Genomic DNA, 14,244 nt, shown 5'->3' with positions numbered 1-14,244 from the left:
ATTACGTGACACATTAGCACTCCCTGACGACGTCGAGATCATGTTACATCATTACGTGACACATTAGCACTTCTTGACGACGTGGAGATCATCATACATCATTACGTGACACATTAGCACTCCTTGACGACGTGGAGATCATCATACATCATTACGTGACACATTAGCACTTCTTGACGACGTGGAGATCATGCTACCTCATTACGTGACACATTAGCACTTCTTGACGACGTGGAGATCATCATACATCATTACGTGGCACATTAGCACTCCTTGAAGACGTGGAGATCATGCTACCTCATTACGTGACACATTAGCACTTCTTAACGACGTGGAGATTATCATACATCATTGTGTGACACATTAGCACTCCTTGACGACGTGGAGATCATCATTCATCATTACGTGACACATTAGCACTTCTTGACGACGTGGAGATCATCATACATCACTGTGTGACACACTAGCACTTCATGACGACGTGGAGATCATGCTACATCATTGTGTGACACATTAGCACTCCTTGACGACGTGGAGATCATGTTACATCATTACGTGACACATTAGCACTCCTTGACGACGTGGAGATCATGCTACATCATTGTGTGACACATTAGCACTCCTTGACGACGTGGAGATCATGTTACCTCATTACGTGACACATTAGCAATCCTTGACGACGTGGAGATCATGTTACCTCATTACGTGACACATTAGCACTTCTTGACGACGTGAAGATCATCATACATCATTACCTGACACATTAGCACTCCTGACGACGTGGAGATCATGTTACCTCATTACGTGACACATTAGCACTTCTTGACGACGTGGAGATCATGCTACATCATTGTGTGACACATTAGCACTTCTTGACGACGTGGAGATCATCATACCTCATTACGTGACACATTAGCACTTCTTGACGACGTGGAGATCATGCTACCTCATTACGTGACACATTAGCACTCCTTGACGACGTGGAGATCATGCTACATCATTGTGAGACACATTAGCACTCCTTGACGACGTGGAGATCATGCTACCTCATTACGTGACACATTAGCACTTCTTGACGACGTGGATATCATCATACATCATTACGTGACACATTAGCACTTCTTGACGACGTGGAGATCATGTTACATCATTGCGTGACACATTAGCACATCTTGACGACGTGAAGATCATGCTACCTCATTACGTGACACATTAGCACTTCTTGACGACGTGGAGATCATCATACATCATTACGTGACACATTTGCACAACTTGACGACGTGGAGATCATGCTACATCATTGTGTGACACATCAGCACTCCTTGACGACGTGGAGATCATCATACATCATTACGTGACACATTAGCACTCCTTGACGACGTGGAGATCATCATACATCATTACGTGACACATTAGCACTTCATGACGACGTGGAGATCATGCTACATCATTGTGTGACACATTAGCACTCCTTGACGACGTGGAGATCATGCTACCTCATTACGTGTCACATTAGCACTCCTTGACGACGTGGAGATCATGCTACATCATTGTGTGACACATTAGCACTCCTTGACGACGTGGAGATCGTCATACATCATTACGTGACACATTAGCACTTCTTGACGCCGTGGAGATCATGTTACCTCATTACGTGACACATTAGCACTTCTTGACGACGTGGAGATCATGTTACATCATTGTGTGACACATTAGCACTCCTTGACGACGTGGAGATCATCATACATCATTACGTGACACATTAGCACTCCTTGACGACGTGGAGATCATCATACATCATTACGTGACACATTAGCACTTCTTGACGACGTGGAGATCATGCTACCTCTTTGGGTGACACATTAGCACTCCTTGACGACGTGGAGATCATCATACATCATTGCGTGACACATTAGCACTCCTTGACGACGTGGAGATCATGCTACATCATTGCGTGACACATTAGCACTCCTTGACGACGTGGAGATCATGCTACCTCATTGCGTGACACATTAGCACTCCTTGACGACGTGGAGATCATCATACATCATTGCGTGACACATTAGCACTCCTTGACGACGTGGAGATCATGTTACATCATTGCGTGACACATTAGCACTCCTTGACGACGTGGAGATCATGCTACCTCATTGCGTGACACATTAGCACTCCTTGACGACGTGAAGATCGTTCTACGTCATTACGTGATTCACGTGCCACTCTGTAGTCGGGACACTTCTCATGTTGAGTGTTACCAGCCGCTTGTGTAAGCATTTTCATTTCACTTATGGGCAATCATTGTCCATGCACGTTTTTATTTGTTCGGAATCTTGTCGATTCATCACGGCATGTCTATCGCACTTTTGTAGACTTTTCCTTTATTTCATATTGTAATGTTTGGTTGACAAATTACATCCACAAAGTGTTTCATATAAATTGATTTTACCAGAGAACTTGAGGTCCCTCTTTACGAAGGGACGTGCCTTTTTTCATAAACTTCCTCGAACAATGTCTGAGAACCTGAAAACCTGTGAAACTCCGGGAATGGGCAATTGTATTCCTCACTGTCCACATTTCTGTAAGTAGTTGAGCATGACTCAATGGACAGAGACATCAGACGAGTTTCAATCCTGCCCTGGTCGATCAGTGTGAACTATGAACCACTCGGTGTCACGTTCTTAGATAGCACCATAGATTATTATTATTATTATTATTATTATTATTATTATTATTATTATTATTATTATTATTATTATATTTATGTATCGATTTCAGTGGCTATTATCATGGTAATGACGGTCACATGAACAGTAAATGTACCTATTTGAGCTCAACAACCATCTAAGCCCCTCAACCCAATCTGGCTTCGTCTGCTTCTTATAACATTACGATCATTTCACTTGACAAGAAGAGAGCTTCCAGTATTATCCAAAGTGAGGGTACTTCACTCTTCGTTTAGAATTGAAAGTTTGTTTTCTTCAAAGTGTTACATATTTTTTTTAAATGCCGATATGCGTCTTGATATTTCCTTTTAATCCACATTCTCTGTACGTAGAATGGCTACAAGCCCTATGACACTGAATTGTCATTTGACCAGTAAATAACATACCCGTTAAGCATATTACCAATATTGTAAGAGGGTATTGCCTCTTAAGGCCACAAATAATCAGGGGATTATAAAATAAGAGTTTGACTCACTGCTGGACCGATAGACTAATTGAATACCCTCAGAAGTTAAAGAACCTGTTTATAAAGGATCCGATAAGCACGATGATAGTAATTACAGATTTATTCCTATAATACCCAAAATACTGAGAAGGGTGGTTATAAAGGGTACGAGTAGGGTGTGTCATGGAGCACGTTCTCCTTGAGATGTTCACTTCTTGACGTTTATTAATGAAAGCAAAGACTGAACGCCGGTGATTCCTGTCATACACTTGAACATAAAATCTATCACAACGTAACTGTGGTTGAATGTTGGCAATACATTAACAATCTACCTTCATACAGCCTTCCTTCTAACTCTATGGCCAATATGCAAAGTATCCGACATTTTCTCGATTAACCGTGTTGAAGCCATTTGTGATAAGATTATTCCCGTCATAGGCTGAAATACTGCACTTCACTTCACTTTTATGATGTCGCAGAATGGAACAATTTCAAAATTAATATCTTACATTAATATCTTACCGCCATGTACTTGACCAGAATTCATTATACATACGTTTAAGTTCGATACAAATTAATAATGGAAGTAGCTCTTTCTGAAAACGTAAGAGCTAGTTAACAGCTTCAGCTGACGTGCCTCGTGAATACACTGACTGACAGAGCAAATGCAACACCAAGAAGGAGTGGTCAGAACTTTATGCCAATTGCAGGGTAGACTGACGTCACTGAGGTATGCTCATGATGTGAAATGCGCCGCTGTGCTGTGCACGTAGCGAACGATAAAAGGGACACGGCGTTGGCGAATGGCCCACTTCGTACCGTGATTTCTCAGCCGACAGTCATTGCAGAACGTGTTGTCGTGTGCCACAGGACACGTGTATAGCTAAGAATGCCAGGCCGCCGTCAACGGAGGCATTTCCAGCAGACAGACGACTTTACGAGGGGTATGGTGATCGGGCTGAGAAGGGCAGGTTGGTCGCTTCGTCAAATCGCAGCCGATACCCATAGGGATGTGTCCACGGTGCAGCGCCTGTGGCGAAGATGGTTGGCGCAGGGACATGTGGCACGTGCGAGGGGTCCAGGCGCAGCCCGAGTGACGTCAGCACGCGAGGATCGGCGCATCCGCCGCCAAGCGGTGGCAGCCCCTCACGCCACGTCAACCGCCATTCTTCAGCATGTGCAAGACACCCTGGCTGTTCCAATATCGACCAGAACAATTTCCCGTCGATTGGCTGAAGGAGGCCTGCACTCCCGGCGTCCGCTCAGAAGACTACCATTGACTCCACAGCATAGACGTGCACGCCTGGCATGGTGCCGGGCTAGAGCGACTTAGATGAGGGAATGGCGGAACGTCGTGTTCTCCGATGAGTCACGCTTCTGTTCTGTCAGTGATAGTCACCGCAGACGAGTGTGGCGTCGGCGTGGAGAAAGGTCAAATCCGGCAGTAACTGTGGAGCGCCCTACCGCTAGACAACGCGGCATCATGGTTTGGGGCGCTATTGCGTATGATTCCACGTCACCTCTAGTGCGTATTCAAGGCACGTTAAATGCCCACCGCTACGTGCAGCATGTGCTGCGGCCGGTGGCACTCCCGTACCATCAGGGGCTGCCCAATGCTCTGTTTCAGCAGGATAATGCCCGCCCACACACTGCTCGCATCTCCCAACAGGCTCTACGAGGTGTACAGATGCTTCCGTGGCCAGCGTACTCTCCGGATCTCTCACCAATCGAACACGTGTGGGATCTCATTGGACGCCGTTTGCAAACTCTGCCCCAGCCTCGTACGGACGACCAACTGTGGCAAATGGTTGACAGAGAATGGAGAACCATCCCTCAGGACACCATCCGCACTCTTATTGACTCTGTACCTCGACGTGTTTCTGCGTGCATCGCCGCTCGCGGTGGTCCTACATCCTACTGAGTCGATGCCGTGCGCATTGTGTAACCTGCATATCGGTTTGAAATAAACATCAATTATTCGTCCGTGCCGTCTCTGTTTTTTCCCCAACTTTCATCCCTTTCGAACCACTCCTCCTTGGTGTTGCATTTGCTCTGTCAGTCAGTGTAGATGTGATGTGGCTGCATGGCTACCAAGCGTGGTCAGCGTGACCGACATGTGCGACGTCTACAGCAGTTTATTTCATTTCACTTCCCCCAAACATTAATGACCTCAAAGGTATTTTTCAACAATAGATTTGTCTTATTTTAAAATGCTGAAATAATGGCGCCTCTCTCTACAATGTCACCATTTAGCGAAGTACTCGCAAATTAAAGCGAAACAAAATGAAAGTTACAACAAGAAAGTACTATGATATAGCTACCTTTCAGAAAATCGGTAATAATAATTTCGTGTGGCTATTTTTCTTGCCAAATGCAGCCCTTGTAAGGCACACCCTCCGATGAGGGTGGGCGGCATCTGCCATCTGTAGGTAACTGCGTATTATTGTGGTGGAGGATAGTGTTATGTGTGGTGTGCAAGTTGCAGGGAAGTTGGGGACACGACAAACGCCCAGCCACCGGGCCACTGAAATTAACCAATGAAGGTTAAAATCCCCGCCCCAACCGGGAATTGAACCCGGGACCTTTTGAACCGAAGGCCAGTACGCTGACCATTCAGCCAATGAGTCGGACGGAAAATCAGTACCTTCAGTCAGTCGATGTTTTGTTTCCGCTGACAGAACTGTACAAGTCTTTGCTCTCTAAAGTGATCGTTTTGCTTTCATTCAACAAACTGCGGACAAATCGATTAATTTTCACAGTTGTTTTTCTGCTGAAACATAAGGACAACCCTCTTGCGCATACATTTTATTTTTGAAAAGAAAAATATACGTTCTGATATTTTTTCGTTGAAAGCTTACAAAATACAATGACATTTTATAAAGAATACTACAGACCCATTTTCTTATGAAACTGTAAGGCTCGTACATTTTGTCGAGAAATTAATGCACGATAAGAATGAGGAGATGCTGATCGCTCGTGAACACACCACATCGGAAAATGCCGATTATTATGGCTCAGACCAGTTCAAGCGTAAATACCGTGCTCTAATGGTTACATAAGCCCGCAGCTTTCACTGGCACTGCCTCAAATGCTGCCTAGAGCCTGTCGTGCTTTTCACAGATAAAACAACGGCATGTCCAACCGAAACGAAGAATATAATGAAATGACTGTGTTGGCCCTCCTCATGACACGCACGCACAAACAATGTCCAGTTGCGGGGCTCGTCTTCTCTGAGATGCCGCAACAAATGCTAGTTTCCTTCCCTCCACGCTCTTCTAGATTTACATCCAAACGAAATATTTTGCAAAATCATTTGTTTTTCTCTGGAAAAAATGCATACATGTTACCTAGAGCTAAATATCTTTGTTTGGTGTTAAAATCTAAATGACAAAGAGCTGTTGGAGATGGAGAACGCGTGTACGCACAAAACATTTTGCGAAGGTCTTTCCAACAGACACCGAACGTAGCACAGCTTTGGGCGTGGAAAGCGCCAAGGCCGGTCAGGAATAAGAGAAAAACGAATAGAAGCAAGGACGAAATCAAGGATATCTACATTTCTCGACAAGGTGCGGACGTGCGCGTTACAGTTCTTGAAAGTGAAACTCAGAGCTTTCAGGAATTTAAAAGTTTCCTGTAAAGTCCATTTCCTTAGTCCCCGAAGAAAATGTTCAAGATATTAAGGACGTAATATCCAAGTCGAAGTGCAGCAATATCGGGAGAGCACTTCCAGGTTTGTACCTAATAACCCCAACGTGTCACAAGGAAGCGACAAACAACTCGCATCCCGGGTCTAAGCACCTTAGAAGCTTGATAGCACTCCAGGGTTCAAAACTCGTTTTACTTTTAGTAACTAATTATTCGTAGAGCCTCTGAAGTGCTCAAGTATAAACAACACCACACTCATTATACTGTCCGCCTCCCTATCATAGCTGCCGTCCTCGGAGGCTTGGGTACGATTCCCGGTACTGCCAAAAATTTAAGAATGGCAGGAAGGCTGGTACATGGAGCTCACCTCGGCTAAAAAGAGCTCCACCACCTCGGACTCTTTGGCTGAATGGTCAGCGTACTGGCCTTCGGTTCAGAGGGTCCCGGGTTCGATTCCCGGCCGGGTCGGGGATTTTAACCTTCTTTGTTTACTTCCAATGGCCCGGGGGCTGGGTGTTTGTACTGTCCCCAACATCGCTGCAACTCACACACAACACATAACACTCTCCTCCGCCACAATAACACGCAGTTACCTACAGATGGCAGATGCCGCCCACCCTCATCGAAGGGTCTGCTTTACAAGGGCTGCACTTGGCTAGAAATAGCCACACGAAATTATTATACTAATTATTTTGAACTCAGCAGAGCAGTGAGGTGTGTGGTTCCTGTTCTAGTGAATCAGCCACGCCTTCCAATTGCTATTCCGCGATGAAATAACGTCATGCAGTCGCCAAGTTGTTAATTGTGTGGCAGCTTCTAAGGTATACTCGGCAACTTTTCTTGGGCCTTTACTGAATTAGCAGAAGGGGACTTGTTCTGTTCACTTCAACATAGTTCATGTCCGTAGAATGTGTCCACACAACGCGCCTGTTTGTTGGTTGTTGTCTCTGTACATCAGAGCAGAGGCGGATCGCCTGTAATGCTGTTGTACGGTGACGCTGTTGCCCTCCTTGCACGAGATGCCCTAGGAGGAGCCCTATGACGTGCTGCTTACCTTTACGTGAGATCAACAACCCTCGAGACAGAAACAAGTACCGTGAGCAAAACTTCATTTAGTCTGTCGGTGCAATCGAGCGTGCAGAGCAGAGAGGAAGGATCCCTGTCAGCTTTGGAAACACAACCGAATGAAGCCACCTGAAACAAGACCGACTTTATGCTCGGGACTGAACAACCAGCAAGAAGATCCCCAAAAGGATTGTGAGAGTTTATGATTAAACTAAACTTCTAATGTGAATATTTTCCAATCGTCTTATTTCTGAAGGCAGTGACTAGCGGCTGCGCTGCGCGGTTTGGGTCACCCACTATCGACAGTCTTGAAGGTGGTTTCCCATTTTTACCTTAATTGAAGCCACGATCGCTTCCTTCCCGTCCCATGGTCCCCATAAGACGGACGGAGCGTGGCTTCTCTCAATGGACTGACAATGCCTGTGGATTTTAGGAGGAATCCATCCCACTTGGATGTGTGTTGAAGAGCCACAGAGATGGCCTACGCGTCTGTTCATCGATCGTAGATAAGAATGAGCAAAATGGTCCACTTCAGCGATCGGTTGTTGTTTGAGTCATCAGTCCATAGACTGGTTTGATGCAGCTCTTCATGCCACCCTATCCTGTGCTAACCTTTTCATTTCTACGTAACTATTACATCCTCCATCTGCTCTAATCTGCTTGTCATATTCATACCTTGGTCTACCCCTACCGATCTTACCACCTACACTTCCTTCAAAAACCAACTGAACAAGTCCTGGGTGTCTTAAGATGTGTCCTATCATTCTATCTCTTCTTTTCGTCAAATTTAGCCAAATCGATCTCCTCTCACCCATTCGATTTAGTATTTCTTCATTCGTGATTCGATCTATCCATCTCACCTTCAGCATTCTTCTGTAACACCACATTTCAAAAGCTTCTATTTTCTTTCTTTCTGAGCTAGTTATCGTCCATGTTTCACGTCCATACAATGCCACGCTCCACACGAAAGTCTTCAAAAACATCTTTTTAATTCCGATATTAATGTTTGAAGTGAGCAAATTTCTTTTCTTAAGAAAGCTCTTCCTTGCTTGTGCTAGTCTGCATTTTATGTCCTCCTTACTTCTGCCATCGTTAGTTATTTTACTACCCAAGTAACAATATTCATCTACTTTCTTTAAGACTTCATTTCCTAATCTAATATTTCCTACATCACCTGCCTTCGTTTGACTGCACTCCATTACTTTTGTTTTGGACTTATTTATTTTCATCTTGTACTCCTTACCCAAGACTTCATTCATACCATTCAGCAACTTCTCGAGATCTTCTGCAGTCTCAGATAAAATAACAATATCATCGGCAAATCTCAAGGTTTTCATTTCCTCTCCTTGGACTGTGATTCCCTTTCCAAATTTCTCTTTGATTTCCTTTACTGCCTGTTCTATGTAAACATTGAAAAGGAGAGGGGACAAACTGCAGCCTTGCCTCACTCCTTTCTGGATTGCTGCTTCTTTTTTCAAAGCCCTAGATTCTTATCACCGCAGACTGATTTTTATACAGATTGTGAATAATTCTTCGTTCTCGGTACCTGATCCCTATCATCTTCAGAATCATAAATAGCTTGGTCCAATCAACATTATCGAACGCCTTTTCTAGATCTACGAATGCCATGTACGTGGGCTTGTCCTACTTGATTCGATCCTCTAAGATCAGACGTACAGTCAGTATTGCTTCACGTGTGCCTACATTTCTTCTGAAGCCAAACTGATCTTCTCCCAACTCAGCTTCACCTTGTTTTTCAATTCTTCTGTAAATAATACGTGTTAAAATTTTGCAGGCATGAGATACTAAACTAATGGTGCGGTAGTTTTCACACCTGTCAGCACCGGCTTTCTTGGGAATAGGTATAACGACATTCTTCCGAAAATCGGATGGGACTTCTCCTGTCTCATACATCTTGCACACTAAATGAAATAACCTTGCCATGCTGGTTTCTCCTAAGGCAGTCAGTAATTCAGAGGGAATGTCATCAATTCTAGGTGCCTTCTTCCTATTGAGGTCACTCACAGCTCTGTCAAACTCTGACCTCAAAATTGGGTCTCCCATTTCATCAGCATCAACAGCCTCTTCATGTTCCAGAACCAAATTATTTACATCTTTACCTTGATACAACTGTTGGATATGCTCCTGCCATCTTTCTGCTTTGTCTTCTTTCCCTAGAAGTGGCTTTCCATCTGAGCTCTTAATATTCATACACCTAGGTTTCCTTTCTCCAAAAGTTTCCTTGATTTTCCTGTATGCAGCATCTACCTTACCCAGGACCACACAGCCTTCGACATCCTTGCACTTCTCCTTCAGCCATACTTCCTTAGCTACCTTGCACTTTCTATCCACTTGATTCTTTAATCGCCTGTATTCTTTTCTGCCCTCTTCATTTCTAGCATTCTTGTATTTTCGTCGTTCATCAATCAGGTCTAGTATCTCCTGAGTTATCCACTGATTCTTAGTTGATCTTTTCTTCCTTCCTAACATTTCTTCAGCAGCCCTACTGACTTCATTTTTTCATGACTAGAGCCCGGATTTCCATGCAAATGCATGTTTTTCAATAAGCTGGCTACACTTCTCAAACTTTGCAAATATTCGTTTTACGACTTAACAATTCCAAATAACCGTCCTTTTTCCGTGCATGTTTGCATGTTTTGGCCATTTTAGGAGAAAATTCGTGCATAATGCATATTTGGAAGATTTTGGATTTAATAACGAATATTTGGAAGTTTAATATTGCATAATAACTTTTATTCTGATTTTGACGCATATCAATTAACATGCATGATAGTGCCATTTCTGAATGTTGGTGTGCAGAAACAAACACTTTGCTTGAGTAAATAATGACGTATTTCGGAACTCCACACGTCGATATCTAATGCTTAGGAATAAGGTGTCCCAGTTTTACAGTTGTACATTGCTATAAATTGAACCGTAAATTGTGCATTAATCATTGACGGCTCATTTTTCGTCTGTTAGACGAACAAAAGAAAACTTGTATCGCACTTGTGTGGTTACTGGGATAGCAGCTTACAAACTCTGGTTTTTCATTGAACCCTCTACCGTTGTTATCTTGGAATGTCCTACCCGGTACTCTCACTCGTCACACATCTTTGTTAACGCAGTTATTGAGGACATTCAAATGTGTCTGCAATCATCGCATGGAGAAGTAGCTGCCGCAGCTAGAGATAAGTTGAACGAATTAATTAGTTCAAATCCTGATTTTGAATTCGTCAAGCTTATAGAAGACGTGTTATGGTGAAAATGCAAAAGATGTACAATTTGACCTCATTTTGTCCAAATGTCTTCATTGAAGTATGCATCTATCACTTCCTGTGATGTAAAAACATTTTCTGTGCTTAAGAATGTGCTGACAGATAAACGGACGGGCTTAAATCAAGACAATTTGGAGAAATTAGGGTAGTTTCTGTACAATGTTTCAAAAGGAACTGAATTTTGATGGTGCATATTTTACAGTTTATTGTGCATGTTTTGCCATATGATAGTGCATGAATGCATGCATTTTTTGAGATTTGATAGTGCATGGAAATCCGGGCTCTATTCATGACTCTCCACTCTTCCTCTATAGTGTTTCCTTCATTTTTTTCATTTAGTCCTTGTGCAACATGTTCCTTGAAACAATTCCTCACACTCTTTTCTTTCAACTTGTCTATATCTCATCCTTTTGCATTCTTTCCTTTCTTCAATTTCTTCAACTTCAGATGGCATTTCATGACCAACAAGTTGTGGTCAGACTCCACGTCTGCTCCTGGGAAAGTTTTGCAATCCAGCACTTGGTCTCTGAATCTCTGCCTAATCATATGGAAGTCTATTTGATACCTTCCAGTGTCTCCAGGTCTCGTCCACGTAAACAGCCGTCGTTTGTAGTGTTTGAACCAAGTATTGGCAAGGACTAAATTATGATCAGTGCAGAATTAAACCAGCCGACTTCCTCTTTCGTTCCTTTGTCCCAATCCAAATTCTTCCTTGGCCTACCACTGCATTCCAGTCTCCCATCACCTTTTACATATTGTATTAAATCTCCTCATATAAAGAATGTAAATTATGCCTTTAGAGCTTTATAAATAACAATGATGAAAATAATAATAATTCACATCGGGCTACTTTCATTTATTTATTTATTTATTTATTTATTTATTTATTTATTTATTTATTTATTTATTTATTTATTTATTTATTTATTGGTCTCATACTTTCTTTAGGGTGGTGTCTTCACGACTGTAGAAGCGGGACAGGCGCTGTCGACTAAAAGAAGAGTACTAGAAGGAGAGGATCCGCAGAGAAAGTCGAGGTCATCAAGGATCGTCTCCAAATGTCACACACAAGAAAGCGGCTCACAGCGTGGGACAAAGTGCGAACCGTATATTAGAAGAATGAACGGTAGCTGCTTCTGCCCCTACAGTCCCAGGCGAACACAATTTCATCCACCACACTAGTTTTACCATACCTGCCGTCTCTTGAAAAATCCATAACAACAGAAGGCGCGTTATTACTAGTAGGTAAAACCAAATTACTATCTGTAAAGTAATGTTATGATTTTATACGGCATTTGAATGGAATCAAAACAGGTATTCTAGTATTTCCTGTCAAGCAATATTGAGTTCAGTTATAGCTTGAGTTGTGGATCTGAGTACTCTACGCACATACTAACTTGTCGTGCTTGTTCCATCATTTAGAGGAAATGGTCTCCATTTAAGAACAAATTATGTACCCGGATTCACAGGTGCTAAGTCTTTTCTTGGGATAAAACGCTTTCTTCCTAAAGTTGAGCCTGCAAGAACGGTATTTTTGTTTAGCTTCCGTTCCATTGCACAAACAATTCACATCAGCGCACACTATGGAGTCAGTGCTGATTGACGTTATTTGGTCATCTCTCCAGAACCTGTAGGTTGTTGATGTTAACTTGCTCGTTTCTTGGGTAAAAACTTGCTACTTTAGACTACGATGAAGAGAAGAGCCAAGTGAATCTCGTAGAATATGTTTTGTTGGATCATCATAGTGCCATTTGGCCTATCCGAGTTTTTAAAATTGACTGGATAACAGCTGTTCTGTAACTGCCAGGAGCGGAGCCATGGTTGCCTCGTCGCGTCTTCCTCTTCCTTGCCATTCAATTCATGATTCTCCACACGTATCGTGGCTCATTCCACGTTAAGAAAACAGTATTGCTCTTACAAGGAGTGAACACACCCATAATTCCTCGTGATTACGGGATATTATACTGTTCTTTGTAAAGTATTATGAAAGATAGATAAAATGGATGAGGCAATTTTGCCCGTGAGATATTAAAATATTTTTTTTTTATAAATACACTCGTAGGAAGGATGTACAATGGCGGGAACAGCCATCGCTCCATTGCCTCGCTTCATTTGCCTTCTATGTCGCTCTGGTACAAGCATCTGTGAACCGCGGGCAGCTCACTTCTGTAGTGAAGTCGCGTACAATGTTTCTTTATTGCATGTGTGTTTTTAGGCTGTAAATCAGAGCGTATTTGTCTTGTGTTGAGTGATAGTTATGAGATAAGCCTATGTGTGTGATTTCTTTCTTTAACATTAATACTGTGGTCTTTTGTAGAGTCATCTACAGTATCCATTTGCTGCATCTGTTTTCTGGCCTTTATATCAGTGCGTACTTGTCTTGTGTTGAGTGTTATGTGATTAATTAGCTTACTTGTGTGATTTCTTTCTTTTAACATTAATACCGTGATTTATTTTGTAGAGATGTCGTTTACGGTATTTATTTGTTGCGTGTGTTTTTCCGCCTTTATATCAGTGTGAGGCCTAATTGTATTCTGTTGAGTGAGTGTTACGTGATTAGCCTACGTGTGTGATTTCTTTATTTTAACATTAATAGTGATCATTAATAGTGATTTATTTGCGTTATGGGTGAGAACGTCCATAAAAATAAACAGGGAGAGATACTTAGGAAGAAACAAAAGCAAACTGTGCTTAACGTACTTAATTACCTTTCTCGAAAGACTCCAGATAAAAGTCTCAGCTGGGTGGTTAAGGAAACTGCTGAAGCAACAGGCATTTCTTAGAGGACTGTTTATAAAGTGCGATCAGCAGCCACTACAGGACCTTTGGCTTCTCCGATTAAAACAAGAGAACGTAAAGCACCACGGAAAGACAGCAGGTCAGTCAAGTTCAATTATTTTGTTCGCAGTGACGTAAGGCGTAAGGCGCACGAGTTTTTCCTTAAAAACCAACCTCCATCCTTGCAGCAAGTCCTACAGTCTGTGAAGAATGATAAAGACCTTCCCCAGTGAGGACATTATATCTTGGCGTTAGAAGTATCTGTCAACAGTTATGAAATATCGAGAAGAGGGAAGGAACATCTTTTACA

The 14,244-nt window shown here is 42.7% G+C and overlaps 1 protein-coding gene across 2 annotated transcripts in view; it reads right to left on the bottom strand.

The window, feature by feature from the left end:
- The window catches only part of exp (expansion), a 374,884-nt gene that overhangs the window by 232,927 nt on the left and 127,713 nt on the right, over nt 1–14,244 (bottom strand). The gene's annotated exons all lie outside the window — the stretch shown is intronic.

The sequence above is a fragment of the Anabrus simplex genome, chromosome 8, assembly GCF_040414725.1.
Source record: "Anabrus simplex isolate iqAnaSimp1 chromosome 8, ASM4041472v1, whole genome shotgun sequence".
Classification (NCBI taxonomy): Eukaryota; Metazoa; Arthropoda; class Insecta; order Orthoptera; family Tettigoniidae; genus Anabrus; species Anabrus simplex.
This window is presented reverse-complemented; position numbering and strand designations above follow the sequence as displayed.